Raw genomic sequence first — 14796 nt, forward strand, 5'->3', positions numbered from 1 at the left:
CAAACTTCAAAATTTGTCTTTAATCCTGATGCAATGCATATTCAGAATTTTTTCTTTTCCTGGAGTTTAGTTCCAGAGGAAAACATACTTGACTGGTGCTCCCACCAGCCAGCTGCGGTTTATAACGGTAATTAACAGTAAGATACTGCAGCAGAAACGGAGAGCAGAGAAACGCAGTCCAGCAGCTTCAGTTATGTGGTGCTGTTCACTTCTAAGGATTCCAAAGTGCTTAACAAACAATATTACAGGCAGGACGGGCAGCTCTGCCCATGATGAAGGTTTCCTAATGCTTCCTGCTACAAGATTCTTGGTTTTTTTGTTTTGTTTTGTTTTGTTTTGTTTTTGTTTGTGTGTGTGTGGGTTTGTTTGTTTTTGGGGTTTTTTCAGAGCTTGGCCGAAAATGTATTTAGGCTAAATTTATTTTTATCCAATGTCAGTATCCAGGGTTTTTTTTTAATTATTATTTTTAATTGAGAAGTGATTGAACTATTTATAAGCAGAAGGCTAGCAAACCCCATGTTTTTCTGCTTAAGTAAAAAAAAATCTGACCCCTGTATTATAAAAGGTTTTGGAGCAAAGATAGACCTTTCTCTGCCTTTGAATCAGGTATGTGCCTTTTGCCATCTTCACAAAGCCTTTCCAATTTGGTCGACTGTTTCAAGATGTGGAAAAAAACCACAGTTACCAAATGCTCCATAGAGATTTACTAAAGCCTAACAGCAAATATTTCCAGAGATTTCGTCTTCTCCGCCTCGCACAGCTCCTTCCCATGATCAGAATTTCCATACACCATCCTCGCAGAATGACTGAGCAGTCACTAGCTGGGTGCACCAGAGGCCAAATCGGAGGCAACCTCTGTAGTATTGTCCCTGGGCGTTACTGTGAGCTGCAGCGATGCTACACGGCAGAACCGAGAGCAGGGAGCCTGTCCCTCCTGAGCGGGAATGCAACTCCGGGCTCCCAAATTTTATTGTTCATGTGCTGTTGGCAAGCCTCCAGCACAATTTCTCTTTGCCACTAGCCTGAATACACATAGTGAGTTGGACAACCTCAACAAGGCCCTGAGCAACTACATCTAATGTTGAAATTAGTCCTGCTTTGAGTGGCGAGTGGGACCACACGACCTCCTGGGGTCCTTCCCGACTAAATCCACGGTTCTGTGATTCTTTGCTGTCTGTTTCTCCATTAGTCTGTGTGGGCCTGAAGGCAACATCCTAGTTGATGGGTCTCTGTGGGTATGATGCACATAGTGGAAATAGTCTTTATTAACTTGTTTTCAAAACCATCTCATTAAGATAATATTCAAGCTATGTGGACAAGTATCCTAAAATTACGAATAACAGAATTATCTCTGCAGCCTCAGGATGCTTCCAACATGTGTTTGCATTGAAACACCGACTCTAGTTTTGTGAGTGCACTGTATTTTTTCTCATATAGACTTCATCCCTATATCTGTCACGGATCTGCTCTGGAGATGAAGCAGCACTGAGGAGAACTGGTGGATGGTAACTGCAGAGCTAGCTCACTTGTTGAGAAGATGCAAGGTATTTTCTGAATGAAGCAGGGCATGGTAGAAAAAGAAAACAAGGTCTCCTGGTTAAGGTAGTTGAATTCTGCTCTGGAGAGCTGGACAGTATCCATGCCTCTTCTACCATGCTCCTGTGTGGTAGTGGGCAAACATTTCCCAAGTAGTTATTAATTGCCAAAAGAGCCTTTCTGCTTGTGCCAGTAGTATCTGGAACAAGAAGACTGTGCAAATGTCATCCGTCAATCACAACTCTTTCTTTGGTAATGTCGTGTATGATGTTCCATTTAATAAAGCCTTCATCAAGTCAGGTTAGGTAATCGTTAGTTCCTCATATCTGTTTATTATCTAATGTTCACCTTCTATTTATATTTACACATATTTAGAATATTTATAAATGATTGTTTGGCAATGAATTAGGCAAACTATCTTGAAAATCTCTGAAATTCATGGAAATGTTCAGCCAGCATATGAGATATTGTTTTTCAAACCTCAGCAGGCCTAATTAGATCCTGCAGTTCATTCATTTGCACTGAAGTCAATTGGAGTTTTACATGTGGAAAGTCTGTGAGATCAAAAATTATGCCCAATGGGCACATAGCTCTATAGAAGAAAATGTCAGCTCCGGATGGTAGTATTTCTGACTTCTCATCGGGTAGACTCTCTCTCCCCCCTCACCTTTTCTCTCTTTCTCAATTAGCTTTTCTTGCATTTTTATGTGAGTGGTTTTGAAAGGGTTCCTGGAAAAAAAAAACCCTTGCTGCGTATACTGTACATGTTTTCATTTACAGATCACTGAAATGGATAGGCAGATAAATAAATAGATAGGGTTTTCTGAGCTCATGAAATATGTCGCATAATATAAAACCCCTTTCTAAGTCTGTTTTGTCAAATATGTCAAATGATATTTTTGGAATTATATTTCTGGAGTATATTTTCAGAATTTCTTATTGCTGTTCTTGATCTATGCACCGTTGTTTGACAGTCCCTTAATCTGTCCGATATAAACTGAATGAATAGCAGCATTTAAAAATATGGCTTCAGGGACTCCTTAGGAGGTTTCTTTGTAAGTGTACATTTACTAGTTCATCTGTAAATTTATTTTATGAGGTGTTTAAACCTCAAGAAAACTGAAAAGCATAATATTAATGCCTGGTTTACATCTACTGAAGTCAATGGGAACTTTGCAATTGACTTTAATGTTAGCCTATGTCCTCTAATTATGAAAGTAGCAAGGATGATATATGCAAAACCACAAGGATAGTTTTCTGTCTCATCATATCCTATTCTGTTTGCAGATGCATAAGCGAAGTACAACGTGGTTTTTTCTTGAATTAAACAATTCGGTGTTTGGACCTAATCCTGAACCACGTCGCTACTTTAGGTGGTGTTTTGCTTCTCAAAAGATCACGAACTGCTCGTTCTCTGTGTGGCCCACGGAGGTGACAAGGTAGGAAATCCAGCCAAATTTTCAAAAGGCTTTTGAAAACTACACTTTTGGTTTTGATCTTACATCTGCTCTATGGTATGAGTAATGGAAGAAGTTGATGAAGCAGTTTTCTTCCTAATTGTCTTGTTTTTTTTTACGTGATCAATTTTGACAGGGTTCCTGGAAATGCACATAATATCTGTAGCACATATGTACATGTTTTCCCTTAAGGTTCACTGAAGTGTAGTAGAAAGTTTCCATCACGCTATTGTAATCCCAGGCATCATTTTTTGTATCCGTATTGTATTAGTGAAAGTCAGTGAGAGTACACCACAACAAAAAAAAGACTCCCAGAATTCAGCTTTTTTTTTTTCTGTTAGTGCAACAAGCACGGCAGTCTGAACAGGCTAGATCTGGTTAGCAATTTCTGGTAGTAAATAATGCTAGACAAAAATTCCTTCAAGCTTCTTGTTGAGTCTGCTTCAGAGGTATTACTCATATGGTGGCTGAAATGCTGGTCTTGCTTCACATTTTTAATGCTTGTGAAAGATTTAAATATTTTGTTGGTAACTGGAGCTGGTAGCGTGCTGCAGATAAGAGCTCGTCAAAAGTTTTCAGATGGGGCCGAAAGTGAAAAATGCCACTTGTGTGGGGTGAAGATGCTGCTCCCCGGGATGCATCAGCTCCACTGCTGCCCCAAGGGAGTAAATTCTGGTTTCTCCCCACCCCCCAAGTCTCCCCCTGCCCCAGCACCAGCTCCCACCTTGTCCATGCGGTGGGCTAGCAGCTCTGGCTTCCTCCCCTGCCTCCTGCCAGGCCGGTGGAGAATCAGACCTTTCTGGTCCCCCTCTCCAAGGCTCCTGAGTCCTCAGGCTGCTGCCCCTTCAGGCTACCCACCCCCAAGGCTTCCTGATTCACAGGTGGCTGCTTTTTTTTTGGATGTATCCCAGTGTTAGGGCAGCCAGGAGTCCAGCAGCCCTGGGGTTTGTGCTGTCCAGTGATGCAATTGCTTCGGGAGTGAGTTGGAAATATTGTATACTGCCTTTCTAAAAAAAAAAAAAAAAAAAAAAAAAAAGTATGTCATAAATTCTCCCTCAGAAAAAAAAGTGATTATCAGTATTTATTACTGGCCTAATGCAAAATTTGTCTGTGTTGAAATTACTTTGGGAAAAGTTAGTTAAAAGAGAACCTGTAGAGATCATTCCAGATGGCTGCTGTAGCCCTTAGTTCATCTTTATCATCTAGACATGAACAGAGATCTCTGTAGTATAATTAGAGGAATAAATAACGACTGGAAATTATGTCTTTATCCAAGACTTAGACTTCCTAGATGTAGGTTGGAGGAAGGCATGCAGAAGTAGGGACCTATTTCCCAAGGTACCTATAAACTTGGTAGATGAAATACTTCACTAAATGACTTTTCAACCCATCCTATTTTAGACTTAGTTTTGATGAACACCGTGGCTTCTGCGGAAGAATAAAAATAAAAGAAACTTTGAAACAAGTACTCACAAGTCTGCTGTGTTTGCACTGAACAGAAGAATAAATAGAAGTGGGACTGTAGTTAAGGTTCCTGATTTTGAAGAGGAAAGTTTTGATAAACTATATGAATTAATTACTGAAGTCATCCGGATTGAGGAGTCATGGGGTTGAAATGTGGAGGAGGTGTAGAGTTTTTAAAGTTTTAGATGTGAAAACTACTTAGAACTTATATCCCAAACAAAAGGGAAAAAAAATCAGGAAAGACACTGTATCTCATTTGATGGGTAATCATCACTGAAAAGATGTTGGTAGGTAATGCAAGGACGGAGGAAAAAGAGGGATTGGCAAAGGAAGTTGTGTCTCAGAAGGCAGGATATGTAGGAATAAATTAAAAACAAATGAAAGGAGCTTGAGAGAAATACCAAAAAGTTCTTCATCTAGAAAAAAAAGTGGGAAAGAGAAAGATTCCTGTGCCGTGAAGATGAAGTATAGTCTGGAGGTTACTGAGGGTATGGAAATGGCAGTTAACCCACCAACGGGGGAACAAGGGTCCGGACAGTTACTGGGCTCCAGTCAGGGGAGTGGGATAACTGTTGTTCCAGAATTCAGGCAGAACAGGTATATATAACCATATGTGTGAACGTCTCATACGGAGAAAAGGGACCGTGTGACAAGAACACAGTTTCTCTGTGTAAGAAGGGAGGAGAGAGTCACGTGGACAAGAACAAGCCTATTAATCTGACCTCAGGGGTGCAAAGCTTTAAAACAGATCTTGAAGGAAAGAAATTTCTATACAGTAAATAGGGAAAAAAAAAATTGAAAAAACTCCCTTGAATGTGGTATGTAAATCTGGTACTTTGATTTGCTGAAAAAGTCACAGCTTATAAAATCTAACCTTTCTGGATCTCAGTGAAGAATTTGCTATGGTACAGCAACATATTTGATATGTCCCCAGGAAATATTTTTCCCTGAGAAGGACGAGACAAATAGGGAAGTAGGGGGGATGTGAGGAGGAAGAGAAGGGTAGTGAAATAGCAATTCTCTAATCAAGTTTACCTGCTAGTTTGGGTCAGGTAGTTATGTTTTCCCCCCGCCCCGGACTGATGTTACATCCTGTGCAGGCTGCAGTGCTTAGCAGTCCTGTGCAGACACAGAGGGCACACGCAGTGTGGATTCTATCCTGCTTTGCTTTTACCAGAGTTTAAAATACATGACATATTGGCTGAAAGTATATGTTTTTAGATGGAAAACCATAACTGTTGTTCTGGTGTTCGGGGTAGGATTGTAATACGACAAACAACTTGGAGAAAGGGAAACAGTGTAGAAGGGAAAAAAAGACAGTGCAAAAAGTAGAACTACAAAAATATGCAACACTCAGGAACCTTCTTACTTCTTCTGTGCAGGGGAACTGTTGTGGTCCTGGATCTGTATTGATTTGGGGGCTCAAACTCCCGTATAGCACTGAGCATTCCTAAAGGGAAGGAAGGAGTGGTGTGCACCTCCTCTGCTGCCCCATGGGCCGGGCAGAGAGACTGTCTGCCCAGGACAGGGCACACCGAGCTTCCCCCAAGCGCAGTGAGTTTAGCACGTACTCGTGGCCGCGTTCAGACCCTGTCCCACAAGCAGAAGTGCAGACAGACGGGTTGGTTCACGTTTCTGGGAGCTCTGGTTCCCTACACAACATTTCGCTTCTAGTGTCGCCCCTGCGTGTGCTCCCCTTGCACACCAGGGACTTCCAGCACTCACCGGCTTTTAGTGCTCTGAAGAAATGGGCACACTTCCCCAGCTGCAAACCTGGGCCTTCCAGACCTTTTATAGGGTAAATGACACTCAGAAAACATAAGTTACTGGGTATTCATCCTTGTGGGACAAGTACTGGGTCACTGAGAAGTGGCTGCACGGTGTCTGTGCAGCCTAAAGGGGTTACTGCACCCTGGAGATAAGCAGCTCCCTCCGACTTGGCTGCAAAGGACTACGGTTGGCAGGAGAGGAATGTCTCTGAAAGAGGCAACAGAAAGGTACATGCTGATAAAGTCCCTTACAAATACAGAAATTATGTGGGTAAGACAAAAAAAGAAAGGTTGAGACTAAAGAGAGAAAGGTAAGGACATATTTTTTGGGGGAAGAAAGTACTCTTTGAAGTACGAAATCAACCAAAGCTAGAGGAAGCTGGTTACAGGAGGAAGAAAAGCATGTCCATCAGGCAGAGGAAAAGCTACACATGCAAAACTAGTGAGAAAATTAAACCATGTCATGATATATGGTTATTTCTTGTTCTGTATGGGTCAGTTTAAAGTCATGCGTAACGCTGATGTTAGAGATCACATCTGCAGAGCCCATGGCTGTCCCCGAGGAGGTCAGCTGAAGCCAGAATGCCTTCGAGGAGGAGCTTTTTGGACATAGCGTGGTTTAATTGCTAAGGGAGTTTGGATGAGCTGGGACTTGTCATAGGGCATATGCTGTTTTGTGGGGGAAGGGATGGGAGGACTTCTACGGGAAATGATGCTGGTAACACATTACCAGAAGCAGTGAGAGTGCTTAAGCGCATTGTAGCCGCAGTGCTTGGATCCAAACCAGTTTCCTAGTAGCTGCCTAGTGAGAAGTGGGCCGGGTCTATGGCAATCACGCATATCTCATGATTCGCTGAGCAAGGCTTAAAAGGTTGAAGTTGAGAACGTCCTCGGTGAAATAAAAAGAATGGGACGTAAAAGTAATCCCAACGCCAAGGTTATTCCATGCCATGTGAGCTCAGTAAGTAGAGTTGAGAGAACAGAAAAAATTGGCCAAATTCAGAGCTCTTATCCTTGTGCGGAGGATTATTTGAATCCCAGGCTGTTTCTATCCCACGCATGCATTTCATTCGCCATGTGTGGCATTAAAAGCTGGAAAGACTGCTTAAGGGTCAGCAGTAACTTGAGCTCAAAACTCAAGCTGACCTCTAATCTGACAAGAAAAGCAGTGCTATCGCTTTGGGATGAGAAGTGTCTTTTTGCTGGATTCTAGCACAGAACCGAGACGGTCACAGTCAATTGTTGATAATGATGTGCTCAAGGAGACACTCCTTGAGCTAAGTGGAAGCAGCTAGAAAACCTGTTTCAGTAAAGCTCCTCAGGCTCCGGCAGTAAAAAGTAGGAACACATTTGCACAAGCATCTTTCTGCAATTTCCTCTCTGTTTTTCAGCTAGGTCAGACCTTGTGGGGTTGGCCAGGCTATCACAGGTTTGGGGATTTATCAGCCTTTCTGTTTCCAGCCTGCTGCTGTTCTCAGCAAAGTGCTTACCCTGGGCTGAGGTCCCACTCTGAAGGCAGCGGGATGTAGCTGGGCACTTCATGAAGTCATTGCTTTGTTAAGGACGTTAAGGAGGATAAACTGAAATCATGCTAAGGTTCCAGCTTTTGATAGTCACAATTATATGTGTGACAAACAAGGACTTTATAAACAGAAGCATGTACAAGCATAGGTAGGACCGAAGCTTTGATCAGTTCTCCAAGAAATATGTTTAAAGAATCTCTCCAGATCTAAACTCTGTTGAAACAATCTCACGTGTGTTACATTTACCAGTGAGTTTACAGCAATGTACCCCCTTTGCATGTGTTTGCATTTACCAAAATAGAAACAATCTTTGGAAATCAGTCATTTAACTATCCTAATAAAGCAATGTTATCTTCTTTTCACAGATGGGAGAACTGAAGGAACAGAGATGTGAAGTTACCTCTCAAAGTGGTAAAGGAGGCCAGTGGCAAATGCAGGAATAGAAACCAAGTCTCCTTAGTGGCATCCTAATGCAGTCTAGTACTCTAATCAACAAGAAACTTTGCCTTCTGATGTTACAATGAGGTATGTATGCCATAGCAACACCTATATATTAATAATTTACCCAAAGGGAATGCATTTGAATGTGTATGTTTGCCTATGCTCTTGTAAATCATTCAAAATAATTCATTGAATTCTAATTCTGAATTGAATTTCTAATACTGTTTTCTTTTTAACTGGGCATTTTTTTTCCCCAAATACTTCTTTGTAAGTCATGTTTAAAACATACAGTTCTCAAAATCTGATTTATTAAAATTACCACAATTTAATGTCTAAAAACTGTCCCAGAATTCATATTTCTAGATATTTTAGAGTCCAACTGCAGGGTCTTCTTCAGAGTCCTGAGCACCTACATTTTAGCTTGCCTTTATAGAAGGTGGTGGATAGTTGACATCTTGGAAAAAGGAAATAATGCTGTGTATTCCCAACGGGGATGTTCTTAGCATTGGAAATCACTTTGGGAAATATTGCTGTAAATGTGTTGGAAGCATCAAAAGTTCAAGTCTGGCTCCAGTTTAGCTGGAGGGGAGGCTACTCCAATAGACACAGGTGACAGAGGTGCTGTGAATATGGAAGCCCATTACAGAGCCTGACGCTGCCTGGTGTATTGAGGAGAATTTGTCATGGTTTTGGCAAAGGTACAACTTGCTTTCTGTCTCTTCTAGCTATGTCCTCCTGTACCAGGTCAGGGGCATGTGCACAATCCTTCTCTTTGAGATGCTAATCTTTTTGGGGTGTTAAGCACCAATAGTTGCATTAGCAGCTGGTTTTACTCGCACTCGAAGGTTTGAAGCAGCGCAGCAGCTTTTTCCATAGGATAGAGAGGATTTTCTTCTGGCTTTCACAATCTGACATATTAATGTTGTGGGCTTCCTAAAATAGTGCTAGTGTCCAACACTGAAACACCATTGAAGCATTGTCTTAGTAGTAGGTAGCTTGGTGGTTTATTAAGAGCAAATATTAAATCAGATTGGAAAACCGTATTACTTCTACAACATACCCCTTATAGCACCTTTACAGTTTCCAGATCTTTATTATCAACAGTTTGCCTGGACACAGGTGATAGGCATGCTTAGAGAATATGTCAGGCTAGCTACGATCAAACCTATAAAGTATCTGCAATTCATCCATGCTGCTCCCACCAGCAGGTGTCATTCTGGAAAAAGGAAAATATTGTAAATTCCTGAACTGGAGAATTTGGCTGTGACAAAGGGAAAAAAAAAAAAAAGTTTGCTTAAAATATAGCTTTTGAAGGATACTTTACTCCAAATAAAAACCAAGACAAAGCTGGCTGGTCCGCATTTTCTCGTAATCTTTGTCCACCGTGTAATCCTGACATATAACCAACAAAGGGCAGACAATCGATAAGGCAAACTAACATCTAGCTAAAGCTGTCTTCTGCCTTTTACTTTTCTCTGTGGCATCTTCACCACTGCTTACTCGCCCCCTGTGACTATAAAATCAGTGATATTCATCAATTTTTACGATGGGCTTTCAGCTTTAATTCCCTCAAAGTATGCAGAGAATTAAGGTGTTGAATTCAGATCTCATTTACTTCACAGTAGATTTGAAGGAATCTCATTGAAGCATCTGAAATCAGTAGAATTGCTTGAGATTTAGTCTGAAGTAACCAAAAGTAGTAGTTCACTTTCTACTCCATTAATGAGCCTCAAGCAGAAAATAATCACATAATCATTTTAATGTCTATTATAATATTTATGTTTTCCTTTAAGTGTTCATCTGGTTATTAGCGGCATCCTCCTTCAATATGAAGAGATTCTTTTTGATTTCTCATAATCACAGTGAGAAAGCTACGGCTGAGTTATAAAGAACCAAGACCCTGCTGGTTCATTGCTGAGGGCTCCTGATCTACCAAGACTAGTCTTCTGGCTGTTAAAAACAAACTTACTGTGAAATCCATGCAGAAGGTGTCTTGCCCATGCTATATCCTACTGGAAGTTTGTTTCAACCCATCACAGCTTTGATGATTACAAACATTTTTCTTTCAGCCTAAATTTATCCAGGCCCCTTGTGTCTATATTGTCCTTTTACATGAAATAGTTTTTCCCCTCTATTGTGGTTTTCTCCATACCGATGTGTTTAGTAAAATCAGAAACACTGTCTTTCAGGCTTGGTTTTAGTAAGCCAGAGGTGCTAGGCTGCGGGCCAACGTGCTGTGTGCTGCCTGCCAGGACGGCTCCTCTCACCCGGCGTTGACTTTCCCCAGGAGCAGGCTGTGGGTGGGGGGTGGGTTGTAGGGGCCATGCGCTCCCTTCCCCCATTATTTGCATCAGCATGTCGCTGGGAAATTTGGGCCCGAGCATCCTAGACTGAACTAATAACATTTACATAGTTTTCTTTCAGAAGCTTAGTTTTCCATCCCCCAGCATTTCTTTAAGTTAAATTGATCTTGTTTAAACAAAGGCAAGGAGAAGCGTGCATCCTTCGTTATTGCCTTGGCGTACAACATTAATGCAACAACTTTTACGCCCTACTAGAAATACTTCACCTGATACATCTTAGCGCTCTACCTACCTTTCTCGTGTCTTCATCGTGGTCATTTTCCACTTGACCAGCCCAGCCAGGTTTATCTTCTCCTCAGCCATTTCTAGAAGTGCTCCTACAAAGGGCTATTTGCTACTGTGATACGATGCTCCACCAAAACTCTTCCTGGAATAAAAGGGAAATTTGCTTGAGGAAAGACACGAGAGCAAGCTCCAAGGCTTGGCTGTGAGGAGCACATTAAAGTGGGAATTAATTTTACATTTTTAGGATTTGTAATTGCAACAAAGTGACGTAAAATAATTGTACTGTAGGCAGCCATATCTTTTTCAATAAGTTATTTAACTACAAGTGTCACAATGCTTTTCTTGTGAACAGTATCAAGCACTCGGTTGCTGAATGAGAAGAAATAGTATATAAATTTAGAATCCAAAACTTCACTCTAAAATAGCTGAAAGCTGTAGGCTTGGGTTTGCATGAAGCCTGCATTAGTGTTTTCTGACTTTTTGAGTATTTAACTTTGAAAATGTAGTGGTATTCTCAAATTTGAAGTTAGAAAGTTTAGAAATATTGTGAATGTGACTAGTTCATTCACATGTGCTTTATTTTTACAGGGCCTAGATAACAAGTGGTGAAGATCCCCAACAGGTTTTTATGTAGTCAAGTATGAGATTTAGACAAAATCTTATCCAGTAAAGTATGAGATTTAGATGTGTGGTGGGTTGACCCTGGCTGAGGGCCAGGTGCCCACCAGAGCCGCTCTATCACTCCCCTCTTTCATTAGACAGGGGAGAAAAGGTATAATGAAAAGCTTGTGGGTCGAGATAAGGACAGGGAGAGATCATTCTCTAATTATCATCACGAGCAAAACAGACCGAACTTAGAGAGGGAATTCATCTTATTTATTACTAAGCAAAACAGAGTAGAGGAATGAGAAATAAAACCGAATCTTAAAACACCTCCCCCCACCCCTCCCATCTTCCCGGGCTCAACTTCACTCCCGGCTTCAACCTCCGCCCCCCCTCAGCGGCACAGGGGGACGGGGAGTGGGGGTTACGGTCAGTTCATCACACGGTGTTTCTGCCGCTTCTTCATCCTCAGCGGGAGGACTCCTCTCATCGTTCCCCTGCTCCAGCGTGGGGTCCCTCTCACGGGAGACAGTCCTTCACGACCTTCTCCAACGTGAGTCTCCTCCATGGGGTGCAGACCTTCAGGAGCAAACTGCTCCAGCGTGGGTCCCCCACAGGGTCCCCTTCAGGAGCCCTGCTCCAGCGTGGGCTTCTCGCTCCACGGATCCACAGGTCCTGCCAGGAGCCTGCTCCAGCGTGGGCTTCCCACGGGGTCACAGCCTCCTTCAGGTGTCTCCACCTGCTCCGGCGTGGGGTCCTCCACAGGCTGCAGGTGGAATCTCTACACCCCCTCATCCTCCCTCCATGGGCTGCAGGGGGACAGCCTGCTTCACCATGGTCTTCACCATGGGCTGCAGGGGGATCTTGCTCCAGCGCCTGGAGCACCTTCTCCCCCTCCTTCTGCACTGACCTTGGTGTCTGCAGAGTTTCTTACATCTTCTCCCTCCTCCCTCTGGCTGCAAAAGCGCTCTCTAACTGTTTTTTTTCTTTCTTAAATATGTTATCACAGAGGCGCTGATTGGCTTGGCCTTGGCCAGCGGCGGGTCCGTCTTGGAGCCGGCTGGCATTGGCTCTATCAGACACAGGGGAAGCTTCTAGCAGCTTCTCACAGAAGCCACCCCTGTAGCCCCCCCGCTACCAAAACCTTGCCACGCAAAACCAACACAGATGAAATTATTTCTTTGGAGTTTTTACAAATTTTAAAATGTTTTTAGTTAAGTGAAATCTTATAAAATTAGGGTTGGGATTTTTTGGTGTGTTTTTTTTCTTTTTTTTTCTTTTTTTTTTTTTTATTTTAGTGGTTTATTTTATTAATTTTAGAATAAATGAAGGTGCATAAACATAGATCTCCTGTGTCATTTTAGAGCCCCTGGGGCATCCCACCTGGCCCTTCACTGCCCGTTCAAAGGTGTGGGTCTCCTGCAGGTCCCACAGCATATCTGCCAGCCCTGCACAGATATCCTGGATACTCCAGGGTATTCCAGCAGGCATTAGGTACCTTATTTTAGGCATCTGAATTTCTCCTTTGGATAAATGCTGTAAAACATAATATGCCTCTACCAATGCTTAATATTTTAAAATCAAAATGTTTTAAGATTAAAGATAGCACAGCTGTGAAGGTAATTCCATCTAAGGTGTTTTATTTAAGTTTAACAAGACATGGAGGCAGGAAAGTAATTTTGTATCTAACAAGTACAGAGTTATTGTGTTTAAGGAGATGCCATCAAGGGTCTGTTTTGAATTACGGTGGCTGAGCTGAACCTGTGCGTGAGTTGGGAGCTGCTCACTTGAGGGTCCTGGTCAGAAATCTGGAGCTTCTCGTCAGGAATGTAGCAAAACTGTTGGGAGTCTTAGCAAGCTTAATTCCTCAGTTTTGGGCATGATGCAGCAAACTAATTTCACTGAAGAAAGTGGTAATTTCAGGTACCAGGGCACTCAGCTAGAGGGAATTACATAGGCAATTAGAAACCCATGTTAATCAGGTCCATTTTTGATGGTCTACTGAACAGGAAGGAAGTTAAAAAGCTTGAATATATTAGTTAGTGTAGTTATATATGAATTGTACAGTGTGGGGCTGAGTATTACTGAATTGTTCTTTTATAACAAGAACAATTTGTCATGTATATAACATAAAAATTACATATTGTATATGTATAAAATATTTAGCTCACCTTAAAATAAAATTAAAGCTATTAGACGTTAGGAAATTCTGGATAAAATTCACCACAGGCATTAATTAGGGTTATGTAGACAGAAAACGTTTTCCCATGAGCTTTTTTTAATCAGTCACTAGCATTATGATCGATAGGAATTTGGTATATTTTTGCAGAAGTTTGAAAAATCAAATTGTTACAGGAAAAGGCATGGTGTAGGGTGACTTACAAAGCAATCATGAAATCTGATTTAATAGTGTACAATATCAATTTTATAATTTGCAAATGAGCAGAACTGTTCTCATGTAGTCTTTTTTTTTTTTTTTAAGTCTTTATCAATCTTTTTCAGAATGAACCCTCAAGTCACAGCTGAGGCGGTTGTTTGAAACCAGAAACAGATACCTTCTTGGTGTCACTCGTTTCACTGATCACTGGGAATCTGAGCCTGAATGAAGGTGAAGGAAGACTCCCACAGAGAACTGGGAACGGTTTGTCCCTTAAGAAGGGAATAATGGAATTTTTAATGTTTTTACCAAATACCAAGGCATGTGATAAAAGTTTATGGATTGGGAATTAATTGAAAGATTGTGAAATGGGAAAGAATGCGCATTACAGGAAGCCTTGGAGAGCTACAACCTAAGCACCCTGAAATTTGTGACCGAACCCACAGAATATCTCTTGAGTTATTGGAACCGTCTCAGATGACTGTTTATGACATTTTTGGTATAATTTACCAGCCCCAGTAAGCTCCCCCAGACAGACTGGGAAAAGACGTTCCTTTTATTAATGTTAGTCCAGGGGACTAAAGTATATTCAGGGTAGTGAAACATTTAGTTTATGGAATTAGCTACAGAATTCAGATTAAAAAAAAAAAAAAGGCAGCGTGAGTTTGTACCTGGAAGGTGGTACATGTTTTAAAAAATGCTCTTCAAAAGATAATGTGCTTGTATCTAAACTCTATCATCTGCAACATAAAGGTTTACAGTTTTATATGTATTAAATAACACATCTATGAGATGAAATGTGAAATGTATAACTGTGTTGGTTTTGCGTGGCAAGGTTTTGGTAGCGGGGGGGCTACAGGGGTGGCTTCTGTGAGAAGCTGCTAGAAGCTTCCCCTGTGTCTGACAGAGCCAATGCCAGCCGGCTCCAAGACAGACCCGTCGCTGGCCAAGGCCAAGCCAATCAGCGCCTCTGTGATAACATATTTAAGAAAGAGAAAAAAACAGTTAGAGAGCGCTTTTGCACCCAGAGAGAGGAGT

At 41.7% G+C, this 14796-nt stretch overlaps 1 long non-coding RNA gene across 7 annotated transcripts in view; it reads left to right on the top strand.

The window, feature by feature from the left end:
* The window catches only part of LOC104634399 (uncharacterized), a 91982-nt gene extending 77416 nt beyond the window's left edge, over nucleotides 1–14566 (top strand). For 4 of the 7 annotated variants that reach the window (XR_012833324.1, XR_012833326.1, XR_012833328.1 and 1 more), the window contains 4 exons: nucleotides 1438–1544; nucleotides 2824–2975; nucleotides 8115–8274; nucleotides 13884–14566. This is a non-coding gene — a long non-coding RNA (uncharacterized LOC104634399). Of the gene's footprint in view, nucleotides 1–1437; nucleotides 1545–2823; nucleotides 2976–5839; nucleotides 6012–8114; nucleotides 8275–13883 lie in introns of all 7 variants that reach the window. The other 3 variants (XR_012833325.1, XR_012833327.1, XR_012833329.1) reach the window with 3 other exon arrangements.
* The last annotated feature ends 230 nt before the right edge of the window (nucleotides 14567–14796 follow it).

The sequence above is a fragment of the Balearica regulorum genome, chromosome 1 (assembly GCF_011004875.1).
Source record: "Balearica regulorum gibbericeps isolate bBalReg1 chromosome 1, bBalReg1.pri, whole genome shotgun sequence".
NCBI lineage: Eukaryota > Metazoa > Chordata > Aves > Gruiformes > Gruidae > Balearica > Balearica regulorum.